A 12371-nucleotide genomic window follows, 5' to 3' on the forward strand; every position below is an offset into this window, starting at 1 on the left:
TGCAAAGATATACATACAAAATCATTTATTGTGGCAAGTTTTGTAATAACAGTAGTATGGAAAAAATTCTCCATACCCATTAATAAGCATCTAGTCATATATGGATAGATTATGATATAAACACTAAGGAACATTATAAACAATAAGGATAGTATGAATTTTTAAAACAACCTCCAATATTATTTTTGAGTGAAAAATAGCTTGCAGAATAGTGTGTATGAGTATGCTGACATCTGTAAAATGGCAAAATAATGCACATTAAATTTGTATATATGTAGATTATCCCTGGAAAAAATAATTTTAATTGCAAAAAGCAGAATAACTTTTGCACCAACCCAATAACATAGAATTGTTAAATTGGTTGCCTCTTTGAAAGGTACGCAGACTGAAGGATAAGGTTTAGAAAATAGTTTTTACTTCATTTTGTATCTTTTATATTTCTATTATGTATATGTATTTTATATTCAAATAAATTATTGTTTTTAAATGATATGAACTAGAAATAGATTTTATAAAATAATGGTCTTAAACTTCTTCAAGAAACTATAACTAACTAATGTTTTCTAATGACTATAGGGATACTAAATTATTTGATGGTTAACGTATTTCTGAAATTCTTGATGTTGTCAATGTTGTTTCATATGCTTTTTATGTATCTGCTGCATTATTTATTTACTAAACAAATAAATATTTGAGTGTTTGCAAGATGTTCTGCTACTTTAGGTTCTGTGAGAAATTTATACATGAATAAAATAAGATCCCTAGTCCCAGGGCTTTATAGTCTGGCAGGGGACATTAGAGCAGCAGCAACTAACTATAATCAAGAAAACGTGGTCAGAAACATAAATGAAGCGTGAGAGGTTTGTAGGCTTTTACAGAAATTTCTGCATCCTTTCGCGTGTGTTTTAGACCCAGGAAGGAGAATACATTGAATCTGATGCTAAAGTATAGATGAAATATCAAAAATGTAGGTGCATTAAAAAGGCATTTCAAACAGATGGAATGAGTCAAGCCACAGGTCTGTGGAAAACTGTCAGACATTCCTGGGAAAATGGCACATGGACTTTCTGGTTAGAAGACAGAGTTCTTGTAGATGTTCTTGTAGTGAAAAGCAAGAATAATGGCAAGTAAAAATTTTTTAGTAATGACTTGTGAGTTTCCTTGAAAGTAAGAAATGTTGTTTAATGTAAAGAAATAATGAGCAATACGAGATTTCCGAGCAGAGTAATAGAATAGTCAAAACTGAGAATCAGCAATATTATTCTGACAGCGGTATTGAAGAGGCTAAGAGTGAGATCTGTTTTGGTTGCCCTGAATTTTTATTGTTGTTGTTGTTGTTATATATGACTTGTAATCGCAGCAATCATATGAAAATATGAAAGTGTACCTAAGTAGTTACTCTAGTTGAAGATTTTGAGATAAATATGTGTCAGGCCTCTGAGCCCAAGCTAAGCCATTGCATCCCCTGTGACTTGCACGTATATGCCCAGATGGCCTGAAGCAACTGAAGAATCACAAAAGAAGTGCAAATGCCCTGCCCCACCTTAACTGATGACATTCCACCACAAAAGAAGTGAAAACGGCTGGTCCTTGCCTTAAGCAATGATATTATCTTGTGAAGTTCCTTTTCCTGGCTCATCCCGGCTCAAAAAGCTCCCCCACTGAGCACCTTGTGACCCCCACTGCTGCCCGCCAGAGAACAACCCCCCTTTGACTGCAATTTTCCTTTACCTACCCAAATCCTATAAAACGGCCCCACCCTTATCTCCCTTTGCTGACTCTCTTTTCGGACTCAGCCCGCCTGCACCCAGGTGATTAAAAAGCTCTATTGCTCACACAAAGCCTGTTTGCTGGTCTCTTCACATGGACGTGCATGACAATATGATTTTCAGAAAAGAGGGGAAAAGGGGAAAATAGCATTTTGCAATCAATCAATCAATAATTTATTTGTTGAGTAAGTGAATAATGCAGCAAGTACATAGAAAGAGAAAAGATAGGGACCAATGAATCAGGTTTGTGAAACATAATTTGAGGGACAAAGTGAATCATAAAAGCCTCTGGTAGAAACATGAGGAAGAACCTGAACTCTTACAGTATTAAAGTGAGGTGAGGAATTCACAATGAAACACTCACGTGTCATAATGAACTAACATCTTGTTGTCTGTGGTATAATTTTAATTCAAAATTAAATGTGTGTGTGAACAAAAACACATATTTCTGAAATAATACCACAATTTTAGCAACAGGAAAGCTTCTATTAGGTTAATTACTATTTTTTTTAATAATCAGTTTCCTATATTACACTAGAAAATATCTAACATCAATTCAATTTTATGTTGAAAATTATTTCAGCACAAAGTTTTCAATGTATATACACATCTCTCTTTAGGGATTTATGTAGCCAAATGCATTTTTTAAAAATTTTCAAATGTAGGACTACCTGGTAGTCCCAATGAAACTTCCTTGCAGAGCTGATTTTTCTATTTCATAATTCAAAATACAAATATAAATTACTTGAATAGTTTATCATTCATATTATGAGAGAAATAAAGTAAAGAATTATCGATTGTTTGGTAATTTTAGAGCTTCTTTTAACAGTAAAGGTAAAAAAAGAAAAGATTAAAAAGAATCCCTCAGCAGCCTTCATTAACATTCAAATAGATTACAGTTGAACTTCCAACGAATTTAGTACATTCATTTGCATGTCAAGTTTTCACAGCATGAGATAACTTCTTTTTTAACAAAAGATAAGCTGTACTTCAACCTCTATTATTGTTATCAGTGTGTCTTATCACAGTGTCAACGCTTTTCTCTCAAGGCAAAATGCCACTGTACTCTAGTTTTCTTTTAGAAATTATTTCCTGTCCAATCGGCTTTGCAATCAGTCTAAATTCCTACTATGTGAAAGAAAATCTGGTACGAATTTATTTAGGAAAGGAGAACGTAGAGAACATCTTTTAATGCGAAACATTCTGACGGGCGCTGGAAATACTGTGTTGTAGGAAGCAGACATAGTTCCTGCCTCAGAGAAATTAGAGTGTTTTTTGGTAGACATTTTGCAAACAACTCCTGACAAACTAAGGACTATGAGAACTAAAAGGTAACCTGACTAGTCAAGAATGCTAGCAAGGAGTTGAGGGATACTAAGGTAAGACCCATTCCTTATCTCAACTATAACATCAACGGTTGGAAATAAGTTTAGAAGAAGAATTGTTTATATAAATGTTAGTGTCATTTAGAGAGGCAGAAAATACAAGAGAAGATATTTGTGGTGGGGGATGTTTTATGAAAAATTATCTCAGTAACCTCCCAAGTATAGCATTAAGCAAGCTATTTTAGACGTTATGAAAAACAAATGTTCATGGACCATTTAGATTAAGATACTAATGTTACATGTCTTGTTTAATTCATTCATGACACACAAAGCCAAACAAGAAGAAAAAGGTGGGGTGAGTTAACAACTTTATGATAGCGTACAAGAGGAGGGAAGGACTATGCTACCAGAATCCTGTATTTTGCAATGTCCGTAGGTCCTAACTTTATGATAGGGTACAAGAGGAGAGAAGGATTATGGAATCCTGTGTTTTGCAACGTTCATAGGTCGTGTATCTCTGAGATGCACCAATTTCCACTGTTGGAGTAATTATAAGGAGAAAAGTGAAGTTAAACTAAGGAATTCAGCAGTCAAATTGTGCCTGGAATCAACCAATGCTGTATTGATGAAGTATGTCGACCATCGCTGTTGCTTACCAATGAGCTTGATGAATGGCTTTAAGTTTCATATGAGTTTCTTAGTAGAGCATGGGGCCAAAATAGGACTATCATGTCATCAAACAGTGGCCAATTTGGGGATGACATAGCTGTTTCTCTGGAGTTGGTATGATCCAGAATTCACAACTGGGCCAATTCATCCTTTCTGTCTATAAGTAACAGTTGCATTTGGCCTACCTATGTTTTTTTCAATCACATATTACATTTATCCTATGTACTTTTAACATGTCTTAGAGATGACTAAGTTGCTATTTCATACCTACTGTATTTTATAAATTCAGCCTATGTCTCATAAGATGCTTACTTGCTTACTCTCTCTCTAATTAACATGCCTTATAAATTTGTCTACATTTCATGTGTTTATTCTCTATAGTTAGTCATTCTTATGAGTTTTATTTATACTATTTGTTTTTCTTTTCTTTAAAAACATAGCAATATTTTTACAGAAATAGAACAAAAATCTATACAGTGGGAAAAGAATATTGGGTTGATTTCGGATGTTTCATTTTGAGGTACCCATGTGAAAATTCAGAGAAGGCAGGTGGGTTTACGAGTAGTTTAAGAGGAAGACATAAATAAGGAGGTTATACTTGGGGGAAAAAATTGGAGACACGAGGATTAATATGACGTCCCAGGAAGAGAATGTAGAGAGAGAGATAAAGTAGCCTATGGCCAATTCCTGATGAACCTCAAGTTTTATTGTCAAATAAAAGATAAGCAATGGCTGAAGAATCAGAAGGAAAGTCAGGAATTTAGTTCTATAAATACTAGAAGAAGAAACAGAAAATGTGGTCAACCTCCACGCGAGGAAAGTGGTCACTTCTGGCAAATGAGTAAACAATGGGTAATGATGAGGCTCCAACAGTTTCCATAAGTTTCGTTGTCATGGCATTCATGTTTATGCCTGGGTAAAGCTCGCCAGTATAATGGCAAGGGAGAGGAGACACAATGAAGATTCCTGATCAATAAATGTGTGGTGACAAAGTGGAAACAGCAGCTACTCAAGACGACTCTTGCGAAAAGTTGAAAATAGAAGAAATACCTGGAGGAGTATGTGGGATTCATAGAAAAAAAAATTTTTAACATGAGAGAATAAGGAAGGATTAGATAATGTGAAGGCAAGATATGGGAAAACAGAAGACAGATGGCAGAGCTGGCTTTTTGTAGTAGATGGACAAAATGTTACTCCATTGACATATGGAGTCAGAAAGAAAGGACGGGGCTGATGTACTTCAGTTTTTATATTTGCTAATGGAAAATTGAGAAAATTACAATCTGATGACTTATGTTTTCTCTGATAGAATGCCAGTTTTAAAAATATATGCCTATGAGTGTGTTTAATGGTGTTGAGGATCCTGTCAGATTAGGAACTATAATTTAGGTCTTACCAATTATCCCAATTGTGTGAATTTTTTTTTTTTTTTTAGTTGTACAATCCTGTTAGGTGCAAGCATGGAGTAGACTAGTGGCTTGTCTAGAATGGGAATATAGCCAGATGACATGAAGACAGATGAATGATAATTTAAGTTATCCTCAATAGAGTGGTTGAAATGACAGACTTTGGAATCTAAGTTAGAAAGAAAATGAAGAAAAATGGGCTGATATTCAGACTTTATAGGTTAATTGGCTGGTAGTCTTAAACATTTCAAACCTAAAATAGTTTCAGATGACGACAAATTTCAGAAAGGGGCTATAAATAGACACTGAGCTGAGTGAAGGAGACATTAGAAATTAGGATGATTTGAAATTGAGAAGTCAGCATGCTGGGAGTCATTCAGGTGAACAGAGAATTCATGCAGAATACAGTGTGCATTGTAGTGGAGGTGAATTTCTAAATGTGAGAACCTTGAATACTTTAGAATTACCTACGAGGTCATGATGTAACATGCTTTTAAAATATTGCTCCTTTTTATGTGCTAATACTGTGTTGTGTTTTTTAACATTTATTTCATGGGAATATTTGTTGGATATTGTATATAATTGGTGTATAATTTATTTTTCTTTTGGGATTTCTAGTAATAGATTTATATTGGCTTTATAAAATGATTCAGAAAGGTTTTTTCCTCTCTTCTAGACATTTCACATGAAAATTGTCTTATTTCTTCCTTAAATGATTGACAATTTAAACTATATGGGCCTAGTGTTTTATTTGTAAGATTTTTTAAAAAATCAAATAAAATTATTTATAGGCTATTCTGATCGTTCCATGTTCTGTCTGCTGTGGTAAGTTATGTTTTTAAACAATGTTTGCTCATTTCTCTAGGTTGTCCAATTGGTTATTATGAAGTTGTTCATTATTACCTTTTTTAGGTCTGTTGGATCTGTGGTAATAACTCCCTTTTCATATCTAACATTTATCATTCTGTCCCTCTCTCAATGAGTCTCGGTAGTGTTTTAATTTTTTCATCTTTTCAAATAATCTGTTTATTTTTAAATTTCTATTGCTTGTTTGATATTTTTTCATCCCTCTTCATTATTAGTATGTCCTTTGTTCTACTTAGTTTGGGTTTATTTTTCTCTCCTTTTTGAACTTCTTAAGAAGAAACTTAAGGTTATTTATTTTAAAATTTCTATTGTAATCTAAGCTTGTAAAATAACTAATTTCCCAGTAAACACAGTTTTATTTGAATATTTGAATTCAACAATATTCAATATGTTGTAGTTACATTTTCATTCTGTTTGTAACATTTTCTAGTTTCTCTTGTTGTATCTCCTCAGGAAAAATTGATTATCCAAATATCTAAATTTCCAAATATGTCTTTTTTTTAATTTCAAGAAATATTAGATTATAAGTATTCCGATATTTCCAAATAATTTCAAATATTTTTCCAAATAGTTAAATTTTCTAAATATTTTTAGTTTTTTTTCTTGTGAGAACAGAGTCTTTAATATTTCAACTCTGTTAAATATTTTAATTCTTATATACAATGAAAATATGAAAAGAGCATGTATTCTACTTTTAGGGGATGCAGTGTTCCATAAATGTCAATCAGGTGAAGGTGGTAGATAACGTTTGTTTAGATTAACAGTCTTTTTAGGTCAAGTGATTTTTTTGTGTAGCTTTTCTATCAGTTACTGAGACAGTGGTGCTAAACTTTCCAAATATGACTTTGGAAATGTCAGCTTCCTTCTTCAATGCTGTTAATTTTTACTTTGTATATTTTGAAGTAGTTTGTTAATGGAAACCCATTTCTGATTGTTATGTCTTTTAGATGAATTCATCCTTTTATCATTTCATTATGAAATGTTCTTCTTCATCTTGGCTGATATGCTTTTCAATGTTGTAGTCTGTTTTTTGTTATGTATGTAGTCACTTCAGCCTTCTTATGCTTAAGGATTGCACAATGCATTTTTCCTATCCATTTTCTTTTAACCTGTTAGTCTCTTCATATTTAAAATGTATCTCCTATAGTCATTAAGTAGTTGGATATTACATTTCCATCCGTTTTGACAATCTCTGTTTTCTGGTTCATTAATATTAAAAGTTAACTGTTGACATAATTTGACTTAATTCTATGATTTTTTTCTTTGCTTTCTTTGTCCTCCCACTTTTTCTTAATTTGTTTCCCCCTTTTTTGTCTTTAAAAATCTGAATATATATTAGCATTCTAATTTACCTATCAGATGTGTAGCTACACCTCTTTGCATTATTATTTTAGTTCTCGCTCTAGCGATGAAAGTATGTACTTCTAACTTTGCCTAGTATTTTCTTAGAGTTAATAATTTTCTCATTTTACAAACACTGTAGGAGTTTTACAATGTGATTTTTTAAGTAATTTTACTCTTCTCTGGCTTTTATGACATAGTTAACATATATATGCTTTTAGTTTATTTACTTTTATATAGTTTATATATAATAGTTTATATAATTTATAGTTGATATATATACATTAGACCCCACAAGAAAATGTCATAATTTTTTCTTAAACAACCCTTTATATATGAAGGACATTAAAAATAAACAGTCCATTGTATTTACACAGATACATACCTTGCCCAGTGGCCTTCATTCCTCCTGAAATTCTGGGCTTCCTTCTGGTATCATCTTTATTCAGGCTGCATATTTTGGCTTACTATTATAGTACAAACTTGCTGGCATCAAATTGTCTTAGTTTTGTTTTGTTTACAAAGATCTTTATTTTCCTTCAATCTAAGAATATTCATGCTAGCTAGAGACTATGAGTCAACAACAATATATTGTCTTTTGGTTCTTGCAGATATTATCACATTGTCTTCTGATTTCCACAATATCATTTTAAGAAATCAGCAGTCACTTAAGTCTTTGCCGTTATAAAAACTGGAAACATAACAGGGTGTTAGTGAAGAATAAATTAAGATAAATAATTCATATTAAGTTTATGCTTGTTGGTCTCATATTATTAAGACACTGTCTTTAGTTACACTATAGCGTTATTTTAAAAACCTAGTTTTAAATAAGTTATAAAGTGAATATCCTCTAGTTAAAATGCCTGGTGAGTGCATGCAAGTTTTGAGTGAATTCAGTCCACAGAACTTCCTTCTTTTCTGACACCAGCTGCAGACTCTGAGGATTCCCAAGACCACCATTAGATTTGATAATCTTCTAGAAGAGTCCACAGAACTCAGTGACCACTGTTATAGTTATGCATCATTACAAGGAAAGGACACAGACCAAAATCAGTGAAGGGAAAAAATACATGTGGCAGACTCCAGGAAGTTTCTAAACATGAAGCTCCAGGCTATTCTCTCCCCATGTAGTTATGGACAGTGTTAAGTTTTCCTGGCAAAGATGGGTGACAATACGTACTGAACATTGCAAACCAAGGAAGCTTACCCAAGATTTGGTGTCCAGAGGCTTCACTGAAGCTGCATGGTCCACTGACCACATGGCTCGCCTTAACCTTAATCTCCACTCTAGCTCCTCTGGAGGCTGAGTGGATATTGAATGACCAAATCCCCCACTGACACACCTACCACTCCATGAGCCACAGTGTTAGATTTTCTGTCATGGTCCAAAGACGCTAAACAAAGATATGTCTATCAGGCAAGAAATTCTAAGGGCTTAGAGATCACCTCCTGAAAGCTAGGGCAAAGCTCAGACTTCCATTTGGGTAAAGCTAAATTCTTCACCACACAGAACATCTTTCTCTTCCCTTTTATTTCCAATCAGTATTTACAGGCTTTATGTCTGGATCAAAGATTTTAGCATCACTATGGTCAACCTATATTATTAAATATTTATTAGTCAAATGTGCACTCTGTTGAAATTTGTCCTTGCTATATTTTCAGATATTTTTATACACTATTACTAGTTGTAAAAATAAATTTATTTTTTAAAATTTTAGATATGAGAAGGGAATTTATTTGAGCAATTTGGGGTACACTTAGCCAAAGATAAACTGATGAAAAGGAAGTGGTTATTTGGGTTGTCAGTAGCAGGTCAAATATTTTAAAAGTGATTTAAGCAGTGGAGTGAAATAGTGAATTCTAAAATCTGTGAAAGATTAGAGTGAAACAGATGGAAAACAGTTTTTTTATGGTTACGGGAGACCAAAGGTAAAATTACAAATAATGATATTCCTGTTAGTTACAATTGTTTGTTTCATAATTGTTGCTGGAGTGAGATTGAGAAGTGCAGTGAAAATATCAACAAATGTCATGAACTTTTCAGACATGGCGAGCTATTAAAATTATAGAAGGTTAGACTAAATAACTGATAAAGAACTCCTATTTGTAAAATTTTATTAGCTTGTTATATAGGGACAATTTTTGAAATGATAATACAGATACCTGCTTTCAAATCCCAATTATTTTCAGGAAGATTTTAGCCCAAGGCAATACACTTAAATTGATCAAATATTTATTAAGTATGTACTATATTCCTGGAAATATAGATGTGAGATTCAAATGAGGTTTACAGATATAAAATTATGTGAGTTTTTAGTTTGTTGTCATTCATTAATTTATTTGTACTAAATATTTTTTAACATTTAATGTGTGTTAAGAAATGTCAGATTTGTGAGTTTAATGATAAGCAGAATGCATCTCTTGCTGTCTAAAATTTCATCTCCAAAAGTAAAAAAACAGACATAAACAACTGTACCATAATGTGATGAGTATTATAATAAAATCAGTGTAACAGAAGATTCTAGATGAACTCAATACATTCCGAACACAGAACTTACTTCACAAGCAACTGTGTCAATGCATGTAGTCTAAAAAGTCTCACAGTTCTTAGCAAATTCTACATAGTTTTATCTATACTATTTGATCCCAACTTAGCTCTACAATCAAAACATCATTGTTGTCAATAATCAAAATATGGCAAAAGTATACTACTAGAAACATTTTTTGTGGTAGGAACAAAATGGACAAACCACAGTGAAAAATCCACTTTATTTAATACTTGGTAATCAATCAACCTTCTTTGAATTGAACTAAACAATGCCCCTAACGTTGCTAAATGATGCACTTGCTTAAATATATTCAATATAAATCATGTTTTGAATTCAAAGACACACACACAATATGCACAGGCTGTGTGTGTATGTAAAATGTTGGTCACATTTCAGTGGATTTCATTCTGCTCCTTGAAGTCTTTCAATAGCCTAAAGTCAGGTATTCCCTCACTTATTTATATATATCTCTATTTGCATTTAAATCTATATATTTATATTCCCTTTTCAACACTTGGTAAGAATATCATATCAACAATAATTAGTCTAGACAATAATTTTCTTTGTTAAAGGGGATAACAACATTTTAAAAATGCTTGTTCAAAAGGTAGGGTGTTGGAGAACATTTTTGCTTGGCATCTATTTGAATTTTGTCACTGAAACTAAACAATTAGTCACATTAAAAGTCTCCTCTATAGTGTCATTCATACTTTTCTGATTAGAAATAATATATATATGATTAAGACTGCTGTTAAAGTCCTATAAAATATTAATCAAACATATGACAGTCTAGTTGAAAATGTCCAATGCTGGTTAATTCCTGTCACTGCCCTTGGCCTTCATTGATCCCTTCCTTTAACCATAACACTTTCACTAGGGAGAACGTATGGAGATTGTAAAAGGAGCCAGTAGTGAACTGAGTATGTTACCCTCAATGAGAATCAGATATTCATAAAAAGTTGAAGAGCTGTTTTCTTTGTTTTAATGTAAAATTTCAGTTGTACAAGTGTATATTTATCTCCTATCATCATGAAGTTGCATGTATTATAAAGCTTTTTGGATACATTTATTTTTCTTGTTCAGTAAAGGTAAAAAGCAATCTTCTGCCTATTTTATTTACACTGCACAAAATAATATAATTTGAGCATACAGTGAAAATAATGTATTCATTATAATCACAATAAAATAGAAGCTTTCTGTCTGAGTACAGCTGTGTATGTATTACCAAGAAGAAAAAGGTGGTCAGGTACCTTAAATTAAAATCATATTTCCACAGAACATTCTGTTCTTTGAGTAGTATTACCTTTGTTTCTGAAGTGCTTTTTAGTGATGTTATTGAATTTCATGTCTATACTAGTGAAATAGCCTCCTTATGATGTAGAGGAGCAAAAGCTTGCTAGACATAATTCTGTAGTTTATTTAATTTTTCATTTGAATCTCAGTTTATGAAACCACTCTATAGTGTATTTTTCTAATTGTTGAAAATGATAAAAATGTAAAGAACGTGTGTCTCTCACATACAGATAATGTACAATTTCAGTGTCACTGAAAAAAATCTGTGCTTAGTGATAAGTAGAAAATTATAGAAACTTTTGAGAAATTTCAGTTTTAATTGAATTTGATTATATTATAATATATAATCTGAAAAGTCCAGATGATATAATACAATGCAATATAATCAGAAAAATATAATATGATCAGAAAAATCCAGATAAAAATAGACTTTGAACAAATTACTTGTTTATATTCTAGTACATAACTAATAAAAAGCACATTTGCAGGGCCAGCAACTATTTTAACATAATCTCAATTTTTAAAAATGGCATAAATTCAAACTCACCAGTAAAATACAGAGTTAAAATTTGAATTAAAATATTGTATCCAGGTGGGAAATTAGAAGTACTAAGTACAATTTATTTGATTCCTATTTAAAGCCATAAGTTAAATAGGAATCAAATAAATAGTTCCAAATAAATAGTAAAACAAAATTAGACCATATCTCACTATTTTTTAGAATTTTGTTTCACCATTCATGTAGCTAATGTCGTGGGTACTACTGTTCATACAAAATATGGTTACTATGTAAGTTAGGATTTTTTAGAGAAACAGAAGCAATAGGAGATGTATTTATTCATCTATGTATTTATGTATTTGTTTATTTCTATTATTATGAGGTTTTGGATCACCCAATTTTGCAGGCTGAGAAATCTGGAGTCTGCAAGCTGAAAATCTCAGAAAGGCCTGAGAAGGAGGGGACCAGGTGGTGCAAATCCCACACCAAGGCTGGGAGGAGGCTGGTGTCCCAGCTTAACAAGCAGGCTGGAAGGGGAGGAATGTCCCCTTCCTCCACTGCTTTTTTTTCATTAAGGTCCTCAAAGGATTGAATGGTGCCCACCCACATTGAGGAGGACAATCCATTTCATTGAGTTCACCAATCTACATGCT

Source organism: Mandrillus leucophaeus, unplaced genomic scaffold (genome assembly GCF_000951045.1).
Source record: "Mandrillus leucophaeus isolate KB7577 unplaced genomic scaffold, Mleu.le_1.0 Scaffold188, whole genome shotgun sequence".
In the NCBI taxonomy this organism is placed as follows: Eukaryota; Metazoa; Chordata; class Mammalia; order Primates; family Cercopithecidae; genus Mandrillus; species Mandrillus leucophaeus.